This window comes from Anguilla anguilla, chromosome 19 (genome assembly GCF_013347855.1).
Source record: "Anguilla anguilla isolate fAngAng1 chromosome 19, fAngAng1.pri, whole genome shotgun sequence".
In the NCBI taxonomy this organism is placed as follows: domain Eukaryota; kingdom Metazoa; phylum Chordata; class Actinopteri; order Anguilliformes; family Anguillidae; genus Anguilla; species Anguilla anguilla.
Window position 1 is genome coordinate 1,629,433 of NC_049219.1, and position 24,351 is coordinate 1,653,783.

Sequence of the window (24,351 nt, forward strand, 5' to 3'; positions counted from 1 at the left end):
CACTGCTATATAGAGCACAGGGTCATTATATAGCAGGAACATAAGGAGACTCCTCACTGCTATATAGAGCACAGGGTCATTATATAGCAGAACACAAGGAGACTCCTCACTGCGATATAGAGTACAGGGTTATTATATGCACCTTTAGCTGCTCCAAACAAAACTGGCACCAACCCACCATAATGTCCATAGCCCAGCTCCCAAACACCATCTAAAAGCACCCTCCCCTAGGCCTGGAAGATAGGCCTCTTATAGAGCCCATGGTTACGTAATGGGCCACAGCTGATGTGATTGCAATGAACCACAGCTGCAGCTATACCCGTCTGTCGGGCCGATGCTGCCCCCTGGTGGACAGCACCCAATTCCCTTCCTGGCATCACATGTTAAACAGGCAAGAGCTTTCAGGATATGCTGTAGGGCACTCAGAACGACACCAATTAATGCATTACTAATGAGATGGGAGAAATACGACTGAGGCATAGATGGATAAAACTTGCTTTGCATAACTGGATTAAGTTTAAATGATCTAGTGTAGATCACCCTACTATGCATCCTATTGAGGACACATGGGAAGTGGACATGCGAGGGCAGAAAGGAGAAAAGCTCTTATTAATTGTTTAAGTATGCAATGGGGAAAGCTACAGTTAGAGGGGAAAAGACATGGCTTCTTCAACCTGCTGGTCTGACATCTCCCCATGGTTTCTTCTGGATCCTGAAATAGAGCTAGCTGTATTAGGAAAGAACAGAACTGACAGAGGGCCTCTTACAATACGTTCAGCTGACGCACAGCTGCAGCAAATGTGGGGTGGATCTGCAGATCCTCAGTATCACTCTTCATCACTCAACATGATTACTGTTACATTGCATATATCAGATTTTACAGGATATTGCGCTATTTAAACATACAATAATATATCAACTCTCTTTTGCAGACTATACAGCTGTGGCCTCACAGAGATGTCCTGTGAAATTGTGGCCTCTGCTCTCCAGTCATCAGACTCGCCCCTGAGAGATCTGGACCTCAGCTGCAATAGCCTGGGAGATTCAGGAGTGAAGCTGCTCTGTGCTGGACTGATGAGTCTAAACTGTAAACTACAGACACTGGGGTGAGTAGTGCTGTGTACTGTGTGACCTTAACTAAATAGAATTAGTGATTATGGATCTGTGCAGTGAAATATAGGGTTTCCAGCAGAGGTTTAGCCTGCTGTATTAGGGTGGGCTGGTAGAAATAATAGGAGGGCAACTTGGGCGCAGTTTCGGTGTCACCCAGTGCGCTCGACGGGGGGACGGGGGGATGGGGTGCTGTTGGATGCTGCCCGGGGGGCGGGGCGGGGGGGGGGATGGGGTGCTGGCGGGCGTGGGCACGTGTTATGCATTAAATTCATATAGCACTTCTCGTCACATTAAAGACCATCTTGCAGGTTAAATTTTTGACGAAATGTATACTTAACCTTGTCTGTAAATGACCATTTGAAAAGTTAAAAAAGTTGATGCAGGCTTGAATAATTTTTACAAGACATAAGGGCACAAATTCAGAGGAACCACAACAGCCACAGACACTCAGACAGCATCTGAAGTCTTTCCTCAAAACTTTTATCGTTCATACCAGGAACCAGTTTGGTTTCCCTTCTTTCAACCTTTTCCAGATCCTCTATATCTTTCTTGTAGCACAGTCCCCAGAACTGCACACAATTCTGTAAGTGTGGTCTGACAAAGGTATTGTATAAAATAAATATAACTTCCTTGGATTTACAGGGCTCCAGACTAACTTTTTACATTGGATGCACTGGTGCGCCTAAATTTTTCATTTAGGTGCAGCAGCACATAATTTAGTTAGACCCAAAATTTTTCACCGTGCCTTTTGGCGCCGTAATAATACATTTTAAGTGTTACCTTTTTTGTCAGTTCCCGTACACACTGGTAATTTCTTAACACGTTATGTAAATGATTGTAAACAGGAATAAAGGTGGAGATAAATGTTTTCTCTTTATTTAAATGACAGCACAAAGAAGAAATGGCAATAACCTCAATTGTTTAAAAAATATACTTAAAAAGTGCTGATGTTTAAAGTGCTTGACAAACTCAAATAAATAAATCAAACTCAAATAACTCAAATAAAAGTGTGTGCTGCTCCCGGAGGAGTACAGGGCGCGGTTTCACACATACACACTAGTGATGCGCGGATCGGCTCTGACGTCATCCGAATCCACATGTACGCATAAATCATCCACCCGCCACCCACCCAAACAAATTATTTTCTCCGATTTAGAGACCCGCACCCGATCACACATTACCGCTATTTCTCATTATTTCGCAGCTGTTGCATATGACATACCCAGCACTTGACTCGTCATTCACTAAATCGCTTCCACATGGAACTTTTCTGCCCTTCCTTTTTTTAATTCTCCTTTTTTTATTTTTCTCTCTGATCTATTTTGCCTCCATTGCTGCTTAAGACAAATGGACGCCGCAATTGGCGCAACCAGAGTCTAGTCTGCTAATTCACGCCTGACGAAAAATGAAGCTTAAAATATGTTCACCTTTTAGAGAATGTAATTAATATTTTCCTCATTAATGATGTATTATTTCACCCACCCACAACCCATCCGCTATTAATCAGAATGTTCATTTTTATGACTCGGCCCACCCGATCCGCAGATTAACCGTGGTGCCCGCGGATATAACTGCGATCCGCACATCACTAATACACACATGCCTTATTTTTTTCCCCACCCGCATTCAGCGAAGAAGAATGTCAGGGTCAGAGCCAATCAGAGGCAGAGTAGGGGTGGGTCTTCACAGAATGGGGGTGGGAGAAAAAAAAAAACGCTACACACACAGAGACAGACCTGCTAAATGTCAGGTGCACCGGTGCGACCAATGAAAATGTTTAGTCGCACTTGACAGATTTTTGGTCGCATGTGCACCCAAAATGGTCACACTCTGGAGCCTTGATTTATACTCACTACTATCCCAGCATCCTGTTGGCATTTTTACTGCAACAGCACAGTGCCTAGAACCTGAAAGGTTTTGATCAACTATCACTCCCACAATTGAGCACATTCCAATATCGTTCCTCCCATAACATCTAGCCTGATGTTTTTATTTCCCACATGTAGAACTTTACATTGAGCTGTATTGAGTTTCATTTGCCAGGTTTCCACCGACTTCTGGATTCACTTCTGTCACATATTGCAGTCTTCTTCCATCCTCATTATTCACTACCTGCTCTGCACTGTAATGAAATCCATATTTACACTAGAGCTACCGTGGTTACTGCATTACCGTGGTAACGCAATCACGTGTTGACGACAGGGAAACTTAATGCTACAGGGCATAGGTGGCTTGCTGCCCTAGCCACGTACGATTTTGAAGTCAAATATCGCCCTGAGAAGGTCAATGTTGAGGCTGATTTGCTTTCCCGAAACTGGACACTGAGACGTGGAGAAACCTTTCACAGGGTGATGTGCAGGCGATTTGTGGTCGTGTGCATGTGCAGGAGTCTAGTGACAGTGATGTGCACTTGGCAGACAAACTAGGTGTTCCAGCAGAAGGTGTTCCTCTGCTGTATGCTTTTGCAACTCATCTCAATTTGGGTCAGCTAACAGTTCACCCGAGAAGACCTGCGAGAAGCACAGCTAGAGGACAGTGTTCTCAGAGTAGTTAGAGAGGCTTTGAACACAGGTCAGTGGCCGGCAAACTAGAGCTGCCGCGGTTACTGCATTACCGTGGTAACGCAATCACGTCACGTCCACCGCAGAGTCAAGCTGATCACCACTTCACCGCTGGGTTTTGTTTTTTTCCCGTTTATTTTAGGCCAATTGTTTATGTTCTAGTTTTACTTGTAAAAGTTGTGATCTGAAATAAATGCAATGCAATTTTTAAAATAATTATAATTATAATTGTGTAACCTATTTTCTTCACGCCATGTGTTCAAAAGTTTACACTCACAGTTGCGCAGTTAACGTTCTGATCAGAGAATGTGTCACCCAGAACGTGCTTTGGAACTGTTGGCTATGGAAAGTTTTCGCTTCAAATTAGGCTAAAAACATGGGTCTTGTAGCGAAACCCAACGTTACTTCTCCTGTTTGGGAGCATTTTGGCTTTGAGCCCGATGAAGATGGAAAGCCAAAGAATTTGGATGAGGCAGTGTGCCACATTTGCAGCAAGAAAATCAACGTCATGCGAAGAAACAGGACAAATCTAGCATCGCCTCTTAGGACCACTCATCGTCCGTTATACGATGCAATGAAAGGCACCCCATCTACCTCGGGAGGTACCGGCTCGGCACTACGTCAGTTAGGAGTCTCAGAGGCATTTGCCAGAGTGACTAAATACAACCGGGACAGTAACAAGTGGCGAGCACTTACAACAACTGTAACAAAGTATTTGGTTGTGGAGATGGTGCCCTTCCGGACTGCAGGAAAGCCATCATTCCGAGCTATGCTTCAGTCCTTCGACAAGCAGTATGAACTGCCGGGCAGAACCTATTTCTCGGAAACAGCCATTCCAGAAATGTACTTGAAAGTAAAAAACGAAATCGTAGCTGGAGGTTTAAATTATTATTTTTTATGGCGGTTACCGCAACGGTTTGAATGGCTTCGCTAATTTTTGCGGTAAGGAAATAAATCAATACCACGGCAGCTCTAACTTATACCCCACTCTCTTTCTCATGCTGACCTTGTGGTGAAGATGAGTTGTACATCTTCACATTACACACCTGTGTGTTTTCCAAGGTTGTGGTATTTCTGAAGATGTTGGGCATAAAATCAGATATTATTACTGTTGATAAAATCAACTATTGGTCAATAGGGTATGTGTGTACATCTTCGGGAAGAGTGTCAATCTGATCAACATGCAAGCTGCTGTTTAGGTGCAATGTTACATCACTTAGTTTTGTCACTCTTCTGTGGTTCCAATCCAAAGCTAAAGTCTGGATTTCAGAACATTTAAATTCTACAGTAGTTGGCTTTACTTATCTTGCTAAGCAGAGAGTAGATGTTGCACAGGGTCATTATATAGCAGAAACACAAGGAGACTCCTCACTGCTATATAGAGCACAGGGTCATTATATAGCAGGAACACAAGGAGACTCCTCACTGCTGCATAGAGCACAGGATCATTATATAGCAGGAACACAAGGAGACTCCTCATTGCTATATAATGCACAAGGTCATTATATGCACCTTTAGCTGCTCCAAACAAAACTGGCACCAACCCACCAACCCACCGTACTGTCCATAGCCACGCTCCCAAACACCATCTAAAAGCACCTTCCCCTAGGCCTGGAAGGTAGGCCTCTTATAGAGCCCATGGTTAGGTAATGGTCCACAGCTGCAGCTATACCCGTCTGTAGGGCCGATGCTGCCCCCTGGTGGACAGCACCCCAATCCCTTCCTGGCATCACATGTTAAACAGGCAAGAGCTTTGAGGATATGCTGTGGGGCACTCAGAACAACACCTATTAATGCATTACTAATGAGATGGGAGAAATACCACTGAGGCATAGATGGATAAAACTTGCTTCGCATAAGTGTATTAAGTTTAAATGATCTAGTGTAGATCACCCTGCTAAGCCTCCTGTTGAGAACTCATGGGAAGTGGACATGCATCGGATTAATTGTTAATTAATTGTGCTGCAACATGACGAACAGACAAACCAACTAATAAATAACTCTCCAGTGCTTCCTCAGGCAGTTTGTGAGAAGGGCATCCAATTGATCTGGCGTAATCTGAATTATGGAGTGAAACATTCAGGCGAAGAGCCACTTCCTCCAAATGGCTGAACACTACAGGGTCAATCTCTGTGATGTAGTTACCTGGAACAAACTGTCAAAGCATCCACAGAAAAGAGCACATAATGAGGACTAGCATTTTCAGCTAGGTCAGCCAGGCTCAAGCCTCTGGTTATCTCTTGCCTGTATAGGAAACAACAGTTTTCCTATTTGGCTCAATTCTGAAAATATAACTAGAACTAGATTAATCATTTTTAATAGAAACCATTCACACCTACATCCTAATTATGATTTCATACCATAATGGAATTTCTGGGACGTGCCATTCAGAAACTGACATGGCGAGCTAACCTAAGTTTTAATACCTTTAAAGGTTCACACAAAGTAAGGTAACTCAATACAGTTTGATGTTTTAGGATACAAACACTGTTTCTAATCTATCTATTGATTACATTTAAATGTTTTTCATAGCCTATTGCCAACTGGTGAAAACATATCACGATACTGTACATTTGTAGTGTAGTCAGGTTATCCACTAGGTGGAGCCCTAGGCTTTTCGAAACAGGATATACCAACCAATGTAAGACGTCAGTGAGGTAGTGAGGTAGCTTGTTCAGGAGATTGAGTGCAGCCGTGCTGTATGTATGCCACAGTTCTTTAAGCTCCTAAGTAAAGTTTATCATAAACTCTTCTATGTGGTCCTGTTCTTTTCCCTTCTGAAGTTATCCCAGCATTATTCTGCAGTTCCCGTTGAATGTCTTCCCTTTTCAGTCCTGTTATGTTCCCTTGCTCTGTGAGTCTGCGTGCATGTCTTAATCCTGCAGATGGAGCTGATTGCTCTATCAAAAATATGCAATGTGTTAGTCACGAAAAGACTGTTTACGATTACATACATTTGGATCTTTGATATGCACACACATTACAGCACCCAAAAAATACTTATGGTAAAACAATGTGCTTACATATCACCAAAACAAACTTATTTGGCAATATCTCCCAAAATGTTTATCAAAATCCCTTACCTTTCGTTGGAGAGAAAGCAAGGGTCATTCTGAGTGTTTATCCTGAAATACGTCACTCAAGCTGCACTACCTAACCAAAAAAATAAAATCTGTGTTACGTTTTGCCCTGCTCTGCCCTACTAACGTAAATGTGGTAAAAAGCAACCGGTGTTGAAGCAAGGCATGTACAGTGAATCTACGTACTCTGGTATCGATCAACCAATTGAAATATTGTGACACTATGACATATTTTCATTGACAGCCCCCTCATTAACATATGGATGAAAAAATACAGAAATAAATACAGAAATATATATATATACAGGCATAAATTAATCAAACCATAAATAAGGATATAAATATATAGAGAAATAAATGAATCAAGCAATAAATAAATATGGAAATGAACATCCACAGAAATGAATGAATCAAGAAATAAATATGGAAATAAATGCAAATACCCGTTTGTCAGATTTTGTCTATTAATTTATTTGTACATTCATTAATTTTTACATTTTCTTGCTTTTGTATTTATTTATTTATTTATACATTAATTCATTTATTGAGTCATTTATTTATTTATTATTTTTACATTTTTGGTCCTCCATATACCTGTAGTACCAGTCAATGGCAATAATCAGTTGTGGTGTTTCTCTGCAGCCAGCAGATGGCGCTGCAGTGTATTTCATTTGCCGCCTTGGTTACGTTATTAGATGACGATTGAATGTTTTTAAGAAATAAAGATGTTTGTAGACTGAAGGTGAGGTAAAGTACACCATAGTGATCGTACTAGTGCAGTTTCTTGTGTTTGCAAATGAAATATGTTTGCAATCATGTTGTGTCCCATGAGATATCATTTTAGTTATTTTTTTTAATTGAGCCAAGTGATAACCTTTTTTTTTGTGGATTAGTCAGAATACTTTATGAACGTAATTAATATAAACTCTTCCTGTTTTTGTGTGTACTGTGTACATCCCAGGAATGCACGTACTGTACAAATAGGAAATTCCACATTTATCTGCTGCCAAGGTGCACAGTGTGACAATCAGCAGTGAATTTCAATTGTGTGTGTGGTTGTATGTGTGTGTGTCTGTGTGTGTGTGTGTGCATGTGTGTTGTGTGTTTGTGTGTGTGTGTGTGTGTGTGTGTGTGTACATGTGCATGTTTGCGTGTGTGTGTGTGTGTGTGTGGTCTCTCCACAGGCTGGGTTGGTGTAATCTCACAGATGGCTGCTGTGATGTTCTGGCCTCAGTCCTGCGTTCTCCTCACTCAGAGCTGAGAGATCTGGAACTCAGAGACAATGAGCTGCAGGATTCAGGAGTGAGAGCGCTCTCTGCTGGACTCGAGGACCCACACTGTAAACTGCAGAGACTGGGGTGAGTACAAACACAAACCCCTTCAATCAAAAAGGGTTCCAATGTGACACAACACAGCACTAATGTTAATAATGACTAAATATAGCACTGATATTACTAATGTTTTTAATGTTAAAATAGACAAGAGAGTTATTTTTCTTCACAGAAATAAAGCAACATTTTCCTGTTCTTCCTCTTGGTAGAAACACATTTTAAATCTGACATCAGTTGGAATAAACATATTTTTGGGAAGCGTCAAATCGGTTCTATTCATACATTCTTCAAAATTATGAAAATTAATTGAATCTGTTCAAATTTAGTTCAAATTTCTTAAATAGGCATGATTAATTCCAGAGCCCTATTATTTTATATTGAGCTGTAGATGGGGTTTGACACACACAGCCCTGTTAGTTTATATTAATGTGCTGTAAAGTAGCACACTGCTAGGTGTTTGACACACACAGCCCTGTTAGTTTACATTAATGTGTGTAAGGTGTGTAACTCCCTGCTGTGCGTTTGACACACACAGCCTTGTTAGTTTGTATTAATGTGTGTAAGGTGTGTAACACTGCTATGTGTTTGATACACACAGCCATGTTAGTTTATATTCATGTGTGTAAGGTGTGTAACACACTGCTATGTGTTTGACACACACAGCCCTGTTAGTTTATATAAATGTGTGTAAGTTGTGTAACACACTGCTATGTGTTTAACACACACAGCCCTGTTAGTTTATATTAATGTGTGCAAGGTGTGTAACACACTGCTATGTGTTTAACACACACAGCCCTGTTAGTTTATATTAATGTGTGTAAGGTGTGTAACACACTGCTATGTGTTTAACACACACAGCCCTGTTAGTTTTTATTAATGTGTGTAAGGTGTGTAACACACTGCTATGTGTTTGACACACACAGCCCTGTTAGTTTATATTAATGTGTGTAAGGTGTGTAACACACTGCTATGTGTTTGACACATACAGCCCTGTTAGTTTATATTAATGTGTGTAATGTGTGTAACACACTGCTATGTCTTTGACACACACAGCCCTGTTAGTTTATATTAATGTGCTGTAAAGTAGCACACTGCTATGTGTTTGACACACACAGCCCTGTTAGTTTATATTAATGTGCTGTAAGGTGTGTAACACACTGCTATGTGTTTGATACACACAGCCCTGTTAGTTTATATTAATGTGTGTAAGCTGTGTAACACACTGCTATGTGTTTGACACACACAGCCCTGTTAGTTTATATTAATGTGTGTAAGGTGTGTTTGTCCTCTCTGCAGGCTGTCAGGCTGTAGAGTCACACAGAGAGGCTGTGATTTTCTGGCTTCAGCTTTGTGTTCAAACCCCTCACACCTGAGAGAGCTGGACCTGAGATACAATCACCCAGGAGACTCAGGAGTGAGAGCGCTGTCTGCTGCTAAACTGGACACACTCACACTGCTGTAAGTACAGAGAGTTTCCACACTGCACCTCACACACACACACACACACACACACACACACACACACACACACCTGAGAGAGCTGGACCTGAGACACAATCACCCAGGAGGCTCAGGAGTGAGAGTGTTGTCTGCTGCTAAACTGGACACACTCACACTGCTGTAAGTAAAGAGAGTTTCCATAGTGCACCTCACACACACACACACAAAAGGAGTTGGGGGGGGGGGGCATGGAGGGCACTGTACAAACCAGCGTTACTCAAGAGAGTTGGGGATCTCCTGTGGAGGGTGCTGCACGGGATCACTGCAGTAAATAAGATGTGGTTGTTGTAGTTATGGGTTTGATCAGGGACACAGTGATGGTGCAGTTTCAGTATTACAAAGCAATGGAGAACCTGAGTGTGTTTCAGAGTGTGTGTGTTATAAGGGTGTTTTATGTTCAGTGGAGGGAGGGGAGCTGTTTTTGCACATGGAGCAGTGTGAGTGAATGGGATAAGTTTCCTTTCTGACAGATTTCTGTTTTTTTCATATGATCGTGGTTTTGTGTTTTATTGTGCCTTTGTTTTTATATATGTGATGTCATTGGTGTGTTAAGAGTGGAAATAAAGGATGGTTAAAATTCAGAATTCTGTTCTGCTGTTCTTACAGTGTGGACCATGGAGGAGGGAACAGGACCAAACCAGGACCCAGGAAATGTGAGTCTGTATCGACAGAACACTTTGCATAGATACACACTCTGTGTGTGTGTGTGTGTGTGTGTGTGTGTGTGTGAGAAAGAGAGACTTCTCTCTTACACACATAAACACACAAACAGAGGTACTATGACAGTCCTTTCTCTCTCACACACATAATAAGGTGAATATTAATAATGATAATTAATCTCATTAATGTCTCTGGTGTGCAGACGGCTGTCAGCTCACACTGGATCCAAACACAGCGCACAGAGAGCTGTCTCTGTCTGAGGGGAACAGGAGGGTGACACACACACCGGGGAGAGTGGAGCCATATCCTGATCATCCAGAGAGATTTAAGTACGAGCACCAGGTTGTGTGCAGAGAGAGTGTGTGTGAGCGCTGTTACTGGGAGGCTGAGTTCAGTGTGTCTGAGTTGGGGGGAGTGGTTTATATAGCAGTGACAGATAAAGGAATCAGCAGGAAAGGAGGGGGTTCTGACTGTAGGTTTGGACTCAATAAAAACTCCTGGAGTCTGCGGTGCCTTAATGATTACGGTGGCTCTGTTAAACTCAGATACTCTGTCTGTCACAATGAGAACCAAACACACATACCTGCCCTCACCTCCCCCTACCGCACAGCAGGAGTGTGTGATGATGATGATGATGCTGGTAAAGGAGTGTGTGTGTACAGGGTAGGAGTGTGTGTGGACCGTCCGGCCGGCACTCTGTCCTTCTACAGCGTCTCTGACTCTGACACACTGACCCTCCTGCACAGATTCCACACACACTTCACTCAACACACACCCCTCTGTGCTGGATTTGGAGTGTGGAGCTCCTCCTCAGTGTCCCTCTGCCAACTGGAGTAGAGACACACACACTCGCACTCACACACACACTCACACACACGCACGTGCGCGCACACATAAATATGCACGTGCACACACAGGCATAGACACACACACACACACATGCGCATACACACTCGCACACATGCATGCACACACAAATACATACACTCATGTACACACGCACACCACATTCATATACCCATTCACACACACATACCACACACACTCATATACACATACACACACACACTCAGATACACATAGACACACACACCCACATACACACATCCACACACACACACCACATTCATATACCCACTCTCACACACACACCACACACACTCATATACACATACACACACACACTCAGATACACATAGACATACACACATCCACACATCCACACACACACACATACTCTCACACACACCCTTGCTTTCTCACATTCATGCATACGCACTCACAAATACACGCACTGATGTACACTCATGCACACGCACTCACACACCTACGCACACACACACTTGTGCACACACACTCACACTCTTACACACACATACACACTCTCTCACACCCAATCACTCACACACCCAATCACACACATGCACACACACACCTACAGACATGAACACACACAATCTCTCGCACACACGAACACACACATTCACCAGTGCACTCTCACGCGCACCCACACATGCATACATATGTACACACGCTCATAACCGTATGTACACACACACACACACACACTCTCTCTCTCTCATACTTAGTCACTCACGCACACACCCTCTCTCTCACACACACACACCACATTCATATACCCACTCTCACACACACACCACACACACTCATATACACATACACACACACACTCAGATACACATAGACATACACACATCCACACATCCACACACACACACATACTCTCACACACACCCTTGCTTTCTCACATTCATGCATACGCACTCACAAATACACGCACTGATGTACACTCATGCACACGCACTCACACACCTACGCACACACACACTTGTGCACACACACTCACACTCTTACACACACATACACACTCTCTCACACCCAATCACACACATGCACACACACACCTACAGACATGAACACACACAATCTCTCGCACACACGAACACACACATTCACCAGTGCACTCTCACGCGCACCCACACATGCATACATATGTACACACGCTTATAACCGTATGTACACACACACACACACACACTCTCTCTCTCTCATACTTAGTCACTCACGCACACACCCTCTCTCTCACACACACAGACTCACATCCATACACATTCACACAAACGCACGCACACACACAAACTCATGCACTCACGCACACACACATACATGTGTGCAGAGACACAAACACGTGTCAACACACATTCACATTCCCATACGCATGCACACACATGTATAAACACACACACATTCACATTCCCATACGCATGCACACACATGTATAAACACACACACATTCACATTCCCATACGCATTCACACACATGTATAAACACACACACATTCACATTTCCATACGCATGCACACACATGTATGAACACACACACATTCTCTTACCTATGCACACACACACTGATGTACACTGATGCACACGCACTCTCACACCCACGCACGCACACACTCGTGCACACACACTCACACACACATACACACTCTCTCACACCCAATCACACACATGCACACACACACCTACACGTGGACACACACAATCTCTCGCACACACAAACACACACATTCACCAGTGCACTCTCATGCGCACACGCACATGCATACATATGTACACACGCTCATAACCGTATGTACACACACACACACACTCTCTCTCTCTCATACTCAGTCACTCACACACACACCCTCTCTCTCACACACACACACTCACATCCACACACATTCACACAAACGCACGCACACACATACATGCCTGCAGAGACACAAACACGTGTCAATACACACTTCTCAGTGTCCCTCTGCTAACTGGAGTAGAGACACACACATGCGCGCACACACAAACATGCACACACATGCATACACAAACACACGTGCGCATACACACTCGAACACATGCACACACACATATACACACACACAGATATATATGTATATACACACTCTCATGTACACATACACACACACACACACACACACCTATATACACACACACTCATATACACGTACACACACACTCAATCACACACTCACACATATATACACACACTCATATGCACCTAGACTCACACACGCACTCACACACCTACACACCCTCTCGCACACCCAGTCACACACACACACACCCTCTCTCTCTCACATACACTCCATCACATACACACATACTCTCACACACACCCTTTCTCTCTCAGTCATGCACACGCACTCACACTCATGTTTACTCATGCACATGCACTCACACACCTACGCACGCACACTCTCTCACACCCAGTCACTCACACACAAACATAAACGTGTCAACACACACACACACACTCTCATTCCCATACGCACGCACGCACACACATGTATAAACACACACATTCTCTTACCCATACGCACACACACACACACATGCATACACATACATGCGTGCACACACCATATACACATGTATACACAAACATTCTGACACCCACACACACACACACACACACACGTATAAACACACACACATACACATACATACACTCATTCTCTTGCACGCACACACACTCAAATACACAGTCACACACACATTCACACAAACGCACGCACACACAATTTCTCTTACCCATACACACACACAATCCGGGCACACACGTACTCATGCACTCACACACATACACACACATGTTCACATCCACAGTCACTCCCACAAACGTACGCATGTATGCACACACACTCACAAATTCACGCACACAAACACACTCTCACCCAATCACACACACACACACTCATCGACACACTTGCAACCTTCCTTGACCAATGCCTTACCAGTGCAATTTCAGCTGTGCCCAATATTATATATATATATATATATATAACCTCAGTACAGCCTAACCCCTGTACATAAGAGTATTATCGTTTAGCAGTTCAGGTCACTTGCTGTCTAAATGTGATTTTTTTTTACATTTTAATACATTTATATTGAAAATGTTCAAGGTGTGTTTATGTACTTTTGATTATTAAAACATTAATATAACATTGAGAGTAATAATGCCAAAAGATGGCAGGGTAAAATGGTTTTGAAATAATAATTCTATCTCCTGTATCTGCATCTTTTTTAAAAGAATTCAGTGGCAAACTCCTCCACTTAAATGTGCATTTTACTAGTTTTTACAGTTGCTTTCATTCATTTTCACAAGAGTTCCAATGTGCAAATTTCTGTTGGCAAATGCAGCTGATAGGGAGAATGCAGAATGATCACTGCAGTGTACTTATTTCCTTTCATTACTGTAAACAATGATGGATTGAATTTCCTTATTAATTCTTTTAGAATTGTTTTTTTTAAAGTTTTTTTGCTTCAATTTTCTGTATTTTCAGACAATAATATGCAATGATTAAACCTGAATTATTAAAATATCAAATGTTTTGCTGTTGTGATTTATTATTGTGTGATGTATTGAACTCCTGTGACACAGTAGTACTTATTTCATATTCTGTATGGGATTATGTTTGGGCTCAATATGAGTAGATCAGCATGGGGCTAAAATCTGCAGTTGAAGCAATGACATTCATCTACAGTAGTGGAAATAAAATCCATTATAAGAGAAGTTGTGTAGTGTCTGATGAATGCTTGCTTCTGTTGCTGTAGTGTAACCACAACTCAATACATTTTGAAAAGGCACTGCTTGTCTATTGAGCTGGTATGTTTATGTTACCTCTCAAATAAATGGTTTTCCTGAAGGTTTGACCTGGATCTGCTGCACATCAGTTGAATGGATTAGACCACTAAGCCAAAACCAGGGCAGAAGTGTGGTTTGCATGACATCCAGTCTCTGAGATGTTCCTGAGACCCGACAGTTTTTCTCATTTTTTCAGATGCATTTCTTATATCTGCAGTCACACATTACAAATGCATTACAGTATGTTATGATTGTTTGGCTCAATGTGGAAAGCTCAATTTGCCAAACTGACTGGCAAAATTCTTACCCTAAGACACTAATTGCAGTACCTACCCACAAAGTGCACAACTCTAAATCACACTCAGTTTTCACAATACAGTCGTCTCGTATTAGTACAATGCTCCAATGCTTATTGCTAGACATGCAGATTGTGAAATGAAGTCAAGATGTTTGCAATTCTGTCTCATCAATCCCAGCAACATTGCCCAGGTGAGTCGCATTGCAGCACGATTGGTATTCCTGTGGCAATGTCTGTTCTGTCTGTTCTGATAATGTGATTTTTCTTCTATCAGATAAGGCCTGCTGGTGCAAGTTTGTAATGTTGCATTTGTATGTGTTATTTTTACTGTTTACGTGTCAAATGTCTAGAGTATAAATGTTTCTGTTTAAATGATTAGTTGAATAACCCATATCATCGCTATTTTCACTGACCATGTTAAACGTACTCACTCAGCTCCAAGGGCATGCTGATGTTAAACCCATATTCCAATCTGTTTGAAATGACACATTCTGCCTAGTCTGTTCAAACATCAGACATTTTTTTAACTCTACATATTGTTTATGCCCTGCACCTGAACAATTTGGATGTGCCCATTCTACTGTACCATCTCCTTTGTAAGCTAAGAAGTTCCTTTCAGCTGACTACATCAGAATCTGTACTACTGGCGTTTTATGAGAGCTGAAAATGTACAACATTGTTAATCAGAAATGATATCTTGGTGGGTAAATTGCTGGATATGCTGTAGAACATACTTTGTCATTGATTTATAAATATACCAGTATATCCTGGGCTTTCACTGATGGTTTAATTGTGGTACATATAGCAGTGGCCTGATATGCATTCTATGTTTGCAGTTTGCTTCTACCTGACTGCTTCCCCCCAGCAGAGAAGCAGAGGGGTACAACCCCCCCAGCAGGGAAACAGAGGGACACAACCCCCCCCAGCAGGGAAACAGAGGGGCACAATCCCCCAGCAGGGAAACAGAGGGGCACAACCCCCCCAGCAGGGAAACAGAGGGGCACAACCCCCCCCCCCCCCCCAGCAGGGAAACAGAGGGGCACAACCCCCCCCCCCCCCCCAGCAGGGAAACAGAGGGGCACAACCCCCCCAGCAGGGAAGCAGAGGGACACAACCCCCCCAGCAGGGAAATAGAGGGACACAACCCCCCCCCCCAGCAGGGAAACAGAGGGACACAGAAGACTCTGGGTCATCCCACCATGGATGGCGCAGGAGAGGTAGCAGGTTATAGCAGTTCGCTAAGGTGGTCTGGGAGGATGGACAGCGTGGGAAAGTGTGGAGGACCGATTGCTCAGTGGGTCAGACTTGTGGAAGATACCACAAGCCAGGCTTAGCTTCCTGATCAGGGCCAATTATGACACCCTGCCTTCTCCCCAGAACGTGCGCTAATGGTTTGGTGCGGATGAGACCGTCCGCTCTGTGCTGCACCCAAACGAGGCCTCCGGCACGTTCTGTCAGACTGTGAGACGGCTCCAGCACAGGGACACAGAACAGGCCTCCAGCACAGGGACACAGAGCAGGCCTCCAGCACAGGGACACAGAGCAGACCTCCAGCACATTCTGTCAGGCTGTGAGACGGCTCCAGCACAGGGGTGCTACAGATGGAGGTATGACCAGCTGCTGCGGAAGCTTCTGGAATTACTAGAGACCAGCAGACAGGAGGCAAACAGAGACGCCTCTTTCACAGGAGAGGCGTCTCTGTTTTCTTCCTGTCTGCTGGTCTTTGGGAGGCAAGCAGAGGAGGAGGAGACCGTTGGACACAAAGGTGGGAGTAGAGCCCTGGTTCCAGGCAGGGGGTGGAGCATGCGTGTAGATCTCAATTCACAGCTCCATTTCCCAAATGAAATCAGCACAGCGTTCATGTGGCCTAACATGGAGACATGGTCCACTTGGGCGAAGGTGGTGCTCCTTATATGGAGATGTGGTCTACTCGGGCGAAGGTGGTGCTCCTTATATGGAGATGTGTTCTACTCGGGGGAAGGTGGTGCTCCTTATATGGAGACGTGGTCCTCTCGAGTGAAGGTGGTGCTCCTTATGGAGCTCACCCTCCCATGGGAGGAGGGGGCAGAAGCAGCCTATGAGTGGAAATGCCTGAAGTACTCCGACCTGGCAGCGGAGTGTGAGAGTGTAAGGAGTGTAAGGAGGTTGGTTAGAGAGCAACAGTATATCCAGTGGAGGTGGGATGCTGGGGGTTCACCCGCCAGTCAGTGCTCTACCTTCTGGAGAACACGGGCATGGCAGGGGCAAGGCTGAGGAGGGCAGCTAGAGGGCTGGCCGAGGAAGCAGAGAAGGGGGGCTGGCGCAGAGAGGGGGGGAGAGTCGGCAAACACCCACTGCACCCAAAACATCAGCAGAGGGTGGCAGCTGGCCTTCTGGATCAGTTTGAGCCTCTTTGTGTCCCTGGAGTAGAGGCTCCCAGCCCAGCACACACAGGTGTAGAACAGGACACCGGCCACAATGATCTGGTAGAACATGGCCAGCATCCTGCTACACACACCAAAGGAGCGTAGCCTCCCCAGAAAGAAAAGCCTTCAGTCTAGTACATTACATTACATTACATTCATTTGGCAGACGCTTTTATCCAAAGCGACATACAAAAAAGTGCATTTCATGATCGTAGACAACTGCTGAACACGGGTTCAGTAAGGTACAATTACTTATTTTGTACAGCTATTTCTAGCCGAGAACAATGAACACTATTCTGGTCTAACACCTGCAAAGCCAACTAGGCAGAAGAATAAGCTACAGTATTAGGACAAATACAAATTACCAAAAAGTGCAGGGATGGGGCAACATGTAACAAGTGACAGGAAAGGGTTTTTTTTTTTATTTTTTTATACAGCGTGGTGGTGGTTAGTCTAGGTATAGTCTGAAGAGATGAGTCTTCAGGCCACGGCGGAAGATGGATAGTGAGGGGGTGGTTCGGAGATGGACGGGGAGTTCGTTCCACCACTGGGGAGCTAGGGTGGAGAAGCTCTGTGATCCCTTTGGGTGGGTGGGAGGGGTTATAAGGCGCCCTGCTGCCGCAGAGCGGAGTGGTCGAGCAGGCACATAGAATTGAGTCATGTCCTGCAAGTAGATGGGGGCTGTCCTGTTGGCAGGGGCCTCCAAAGACACAAACCACAGTATCAAACCATCTATCTATATGATCATGTGAACATGGTGTATATGTGTTTGTGTGTGTGTATGTGCATGTTATGCATGTGCGTGCGTCTGTGTGTATTGATGCGCTGTGTACGTGCTGTGTGTGTACAATAAAAATGAGCATCTTCAGTGCATCAACCAGTGCAGTGTTTCTTTGAAATTACACCCCCATCCTCATGCAAAATGGAATTTAATAAAACCATTATGTGCCGTGGCAGGAACTTGAAATAGTCAAAAATATCACAGTATTTACTTTTGCTATCAGACGTGTTGGCTGTACTGGAATACTGGAAACACAAAGTGGATGCTTTCCGCCATCCGGTGGTCTTGTGACGCTACTACAAGGGACTGAACTCCAAAGGGTGAGACTCAAGGCAGAAGTTGGGAGTTTCTAAAACTTTGACTGCTTACTCCCGTTCCCTCTGTCTAATATAAAATTTTTTGTAAAGATCTGAAACTAGGCCCTAATATAGGAAATCAGAATGGGGGAAAATATTTTTCACGGCACTGTACATGAGGTAGACAGGTTTCCTTTAACAGGCTTTAATATAAGGGGCACCAGGGAGACACACACTACACAGCCTGCAGAGGAATTCTCAGAAGTTTGCTAATGCCACACACCAGTATGGAGTATATTATCTTAACAGGAGCGAGCTCGTCTGAGTAACTTTTTCCCTGTTGTAATTACATCACACACCCATGTGATAGAGCCACAGCCATGACATGACCTTATGTTTAGTCTTAAGGCTTTCCTTTAAAAAAAGTCAGCTTTGGTATGATAACAAGCCTACATTAATGGATTAATATTACTCTGCTTGGATGAGAAAAATTGGGATGGCCGGTATGCCATCCCGCCAAGTTACGCCTTCAGGGTTCCCCACAGAAATAACCACAACAGCCACAGACACTCTTAAAAACATTAAATTCTGTACATTCTCACCCCATTTCAACAGACAGAATTCATAAACAACTTCACATGTCCACACAATAAAGCCCCAAACTAAGGGGATTTTGTGTTTCCTCCTCCTCCTTTTTCTTCTTCTTCTTCTTCTTCTTCTTCTTATTTTTCCTGCTGCCTATCCCACTAACAACATGTCTCCCCATTGGACATTTTACCGACACCAGCCAAATCTTCACCTACACGACCCAATCAAAAACTTGCATACAAACACAAAATACCCATACCTTTTTACTCTGAAACATTTCCAGTTTAAACAACTGGTCTGCTGTGGCCTAGTGGGCAAGGTCACAGTATTGGGAACACGGGGTCTGAGGTTCAAGCCCAGCTAGGAATGCATCTCTTTAACCTGCTTGTACTCTCACTAATAATTGTCTACTACTTCTCAATTATTGCTTTTGCACCATATCTACCCGCCGTTCACCGAACGTATACACTGCATTATGACGTACCGTCTGCACGTTCAGTTATTAACCGGCTACAATATTGCAAAGCCATATGGATTCAACGGGAGCTCTTCTGTGCTTACTGGCCTGTGTTCTTTAAAACCACAGACAGGTTTGCTGATGATATTTCACGCATTGCATAGCTATGTCATGGTGCTGCACTAACAAAGTCAGAGACTGGTAAACCTCCGGTTGAAGGTTGAAGGATTTAATTCCGCCTCGCCCTCAGGCAGATAATTTCCTCTTTTACACTAACGTTTTCTTACGCTTACATTTGCTTTACCAAAACTCACTCACGGTGTCTGTGTGGGAAATGCACCGCATGCATTTCAGATTGAGTACGCTGTGTCTGTGTGGGAAATGCATTGTGTGCATTTCAGTTTGAGTACGCTGTGTCTCTGTGGGAAATGCACTGTTTGCATTTCAGATTGAGTACGCTGTGTCTGTGTGGGAAATGTGCCGTGTGCATTTCAGATTGAGTACGCTGTGTCTGTGTGGGAAATGCATTGTGTGCATTTCAGTTTGAGTACGCTGTGTCTGTGTGGGAAATGTGCCGTGTGCATTTCAGATTGAGTATGCTGTGTCTGTGTTGGAAATGCATTGTGTGCATTTCAGTTTGAGTACGCTTGTGTCTGTGTGGGAAATGTACAGTGTGCATTTCAGTTTGAGTACGCTGTGTCTGTGTGGGAAATGTGCCGTGTGCATTTCAGTTTGAGTACGCTGTGTCTGTGTTGGAAATGCAGCTCAGTGATTGTGCCCTGTGTGTACAGCAGGCCCCTGTTAAAGGCAGTGTGGAGATGAAGGGGGTGTAGAGGGTGGAGTTGGGGACCCTGCTGCAGATCACCCAGGGCTTGGAGGCGGTGGTGGGCCCGTGTTTCGGTCCGTCCGGTCATACTGCATGCATAACAGTGTGTGAATCATACTGTGTGAGTAACAGTGTGTGAATCATACTGTGTGAGTAACAGTGTGTAAATCATACTGCGTGCATAACAGTGTGTGAATCATACTGTGTGAGTAACAGTGTGTAAATCATACTGTGTGAGTAACAGTGTGTAAATAATACTGCATGTATAACAGTGTGTGAAGCATACTGTGTGAGTAACAGTGTGTAAATCATACTGTGTGAGTAACAGTGTGTGAATCATACTGTGTGAGTAACAGTGTGTAAATCATACTGCGTGCATAACAGTGTGTGAATCATACTGTGTGAGTAACAGTGTGTAAATCATACTGTGTGAGTAACAGTGTGTAAATCATACTGTGTGAGTTACAGTGTGTAAATCATGCTGTAGTAACAGTGTGTTAATCATACTGTGAGTAACACTGTGTATGAGTGACTGTGTAAATCATACTGTGTGAGTAACAGTGTGTAAATAATACTGTGTGATTACCAATGTGTATGAGTAACTGTGTGAATCTATGGATAGAGATGTGTGTGCTGATAATGGTGTTGTGTTGTGCCTGTGACAGAGTCCTGGTGGGATGTGTATCAGCACACTGTGAGATCACGGATGATGGAGCCAAGTCCTTCCTTCTCCTGCTGGGGGCGCTTCTGCGGGGTATCCACGGCGACCATCTCCACGGCATGCAGGCCCGCCGCGTGGCTCACATTCTGCTTTCCTTCCAGACGCTCGTTTTGGATGGCGTGATCGGGCAGGGCCTCGCCCCTCGCGCCCTGTCCCTTCTCCAGGACTCCGCCCACCTGCGCCCGCTCACGGACGCCTACTTCCGGGGAAAGACGGCGAGCTCCCACTGGGGGGTCCTGAGCCAGACGGCCTGCGAGTTCTACCGCAGGTGGCGGTGTGAGCAGGACTGCACCGGCGTGACCCTGATCGCCCGCCACTTCGCCGCGCTCCACACGCCCGTACCAGGCCTGCCCGTGAGCCGGTCCCGGGTCCTCCAGGGCCTGGTGATCCACAGAGACTTTGCGGTGCGTTGCCCTGGCGACGGGCCGCTCCGAGCGCTGGCCACAAGCGTGCCGCTCCAGTCCCCTCTGGCGCCCCCTGGCGTCTCTCTGAACCTGGCGAGCGCGGCGCAGGCGCAGAGGTGCTGCGGCGGGGTGGGCGGGAGGGCAGAGCGGGGCGTGGCCTGCCTGCGCAGGCTGAGGGTGGGGCTGCTGCTCTCGGCAGCGAAGCAGTCGGGGCTGGCGCTGGACCTCGCTCGGCGGGCCGGCCTGTCCGTGGTGGAGTGCGTGGACAGTGACGAGCTGGCGCTGTTCTGTCGGCTGGCGGGGGCGGAGCTCTTTGCCGACCCCGGTGACTGGAGCCTGATTGGAGAGGAGCACGTTGCCACGGTGACATTCTGCAAGCCCGTGGTGCTGGGTCCCGACAGGTTGGCCCACGTGGGCTTCCCAGAGGGGCGGGGCTTGGCACCCCACTGCCTGGTTCTGTGCGGGCCCAGTCCCGGCCTGGCGGAGCAGTGCAGCACGGCCTTCTGCGGACTGTTCCGGATGCTTCAGCGCGTGTACGAGCCTCTCCTGTCGCTGTCACGCACACGGTCCTGTCCAATCACATCACCCGCAGGGCAGGGAGGAGGACAGTGAGAACGTAGCTCATTACATGGTCAGACAACCCGGCCTACACAATGGCACAAGGTTAGATAGAGCACCTGCCAGCATGAGGGACAATGCCCACCTGAGCACTGACAGCACAGAGGCTGGAGGGCCACAGGCCATTATTGGGGACCCAAACAGGGGTGAGGGGCCACAGGTCCTCATTAGCGACCCAAACAGGGGTGAGGGGCCACAGGCCCTCATTAGGGACCCAAACAAGGGTGAGGGGCCACTATGTGCAGGCCAAAACCAAAATCCTGACAGCACAGAGCCCGAAGCAGAACCTGAACATCCAATTCCGGACTTGCTACGAAATGGCAAGGCATCAGGAGAGCGGCCCGGCGTCCATTTTGGGGAAGGGAAAGAAGGAGCATTGGGGACCCGTACCCGAGAAACAGGCCCCGCCTCTTCAGGTGTCCTAATGAGGCAGGCAGCGTGCTACCAGCAGGGGGCGCGTTTGAGTTCGTACTGCACCACTGCCTCCTGCAGCAGGCCTCCCAGCGGCGCTGCCCCGACCTGCGCGCGGCCTGCCGGCTGGTGGCGGGGGCCGTACTGAGCGTGCCCAGGCGGCTGTACCCTGGCCCACGCTTCCTGGATGCCCAGTCACACTTCCTCAGGGCCTCTGGGGCCGCCCCCCCCCAGCTGGAGGGTTCGGGGGCTGGAGTCCCTGGCCTGTAAATACCAGCTCCTCCTCTCCGTCCTGCACACTGCGTCAAGCCTGCTGTCCGTGGACCTCATCCTTCACACCCACATCCGCAGCCAGGCGGAACACAGCCAGGAGGAGGAAGAGGAGGCAGAAGAGTAGAAATGTTCTGTCAATCCTGTTATTCATTATGCACAAATTTGAATGGCTGTATGTATTTATACAAGTTCCAGGTCCTCCCATGTGATAGTATATTCATACCTTAAGTATGTGAAATTGGGGTGGCAGGTATGCCATCCTGCAAAGTTACGTGTTGGTGGGGTGGCATGCCCCATACATATACAGCACCGAGAGTTTGGCACTTTTCAGGGTTTCCTTACAGAAATAACCACAATGACCACAGACTCAGCCCTTAAAAACATTCATTTCTGTACCTTCTGACCTCACACGTCCACAAAATAAAGCCCCAAACTTAGTGGATTTTGCGTTTTCTTCTTCCTGCCTGATTACATCATCACAAATGCCCTAGAATAGGTTGCCTCATTGGACATACATACAGGTGCATATGTTTAAAAGACCAAAAATTTGCAGCCCCAACATCTGTTTTCCTCGTAGCTCACTGGGTAGCACGTTTACCAATTATGGATGAGTGACAGACGCAGGTTCAAATCCCCCCTCAGACTCAAGCAAACCTCAAACTTATTAAACTGGCTTGCTAGCTAACTAAAAAGCAAACATTTAAGCTATTGTTTTTGCATCGGTTATGTCTTTGCGGGAAACATTTATTTCTGAAATCCAAATAAAATACACCCACTTTAGACAGTTCCGCTTTCTGCATTTTCACTGAGTTTAATGTTAGCTACCTTGTTAATGAGACGACAGACCGAGTGTATTATGTTAGTGGAGATACAGACGCCTATTAAATTAAGTACAATCTGTGTTGCAATTCGGTATAGAAACTGGCGCAAGATAATGACTTCCTCGCACCAGGTATATCGATTTTCTTTAAGTCAGAATGGTTCACGTTCACTGTTGCGCCTGTACTGATAACTACTTTTTAACTACTATAGCTACCCACATTTCTAAATTAATGTTATCTAGCCCTATAGATCCTCTGCCAATATACAAACAATTAGTAGGTCTGTTCTGTACAATAGCCCATTAAAAAACACTTCAGTCTAAAAAATATGACCTACACCATTTGAACTAATGACCTGCTGACAGTCCTTTGTATGTGTGAGTAACTTGGTGGTTGAGTAACTTGCTGGTTGAGGAACTGTGCTTGCATTCTAATGGTTTCAGGTTCGATTTCCAGGTAGGACACAGCTGTTATACCGTAAGCAGAATAATTCACCTGAATTGCTTCAATATGTAGACAGTTGTATAAATTGATACT

The 24,351-nt window shown here is 45.2% G+C and overlaps 2 protein-coding genes and 1 long non-coding RNA gene across 3 annotated transcripts in view; 2 read left to right on the top strand and 1 right to left on the bottom strand.

Moving 5' to 3' along the window:
- Positions 1-24,351, top strand: part of LOC118218882 (NACHT, LRR and PYD domains-containing protein 3-like) — a gene marked incomplete at its 3' end in the record, with an annotated part of 393,893 nt that overhangs the window by 305,775 nt on the left and 63,767 nt on the right. The gene's annotated exons all lie outside the window — the stretch shown is intronic.
- The window catches only part of LOC118218977, a 139,506-nt gene that overhangs the window by 104,554 nt on the left and 10,601 nt on the right, over positions 1-24,351 (bottom strand). The window contains exon 2 of the long non-coding RNA XR_004763621.1: positions 23,664-23,666. This is a non-coding gene — a long non-coding RNA (uncharacterized LOC118218977). The remainder of the gene's footprint in view (positions 1-23,663; positions 23,667-24,351) is intronic.
- The window catches only part of LOC118218938, an 84,326-nt gene that overhangs the window by 21,836 nt on the left and 38,139 nt on the right, over positions 1-24,351 (top strand). The gene's annotated exons all lie outside the window — the stretch shown is intronic.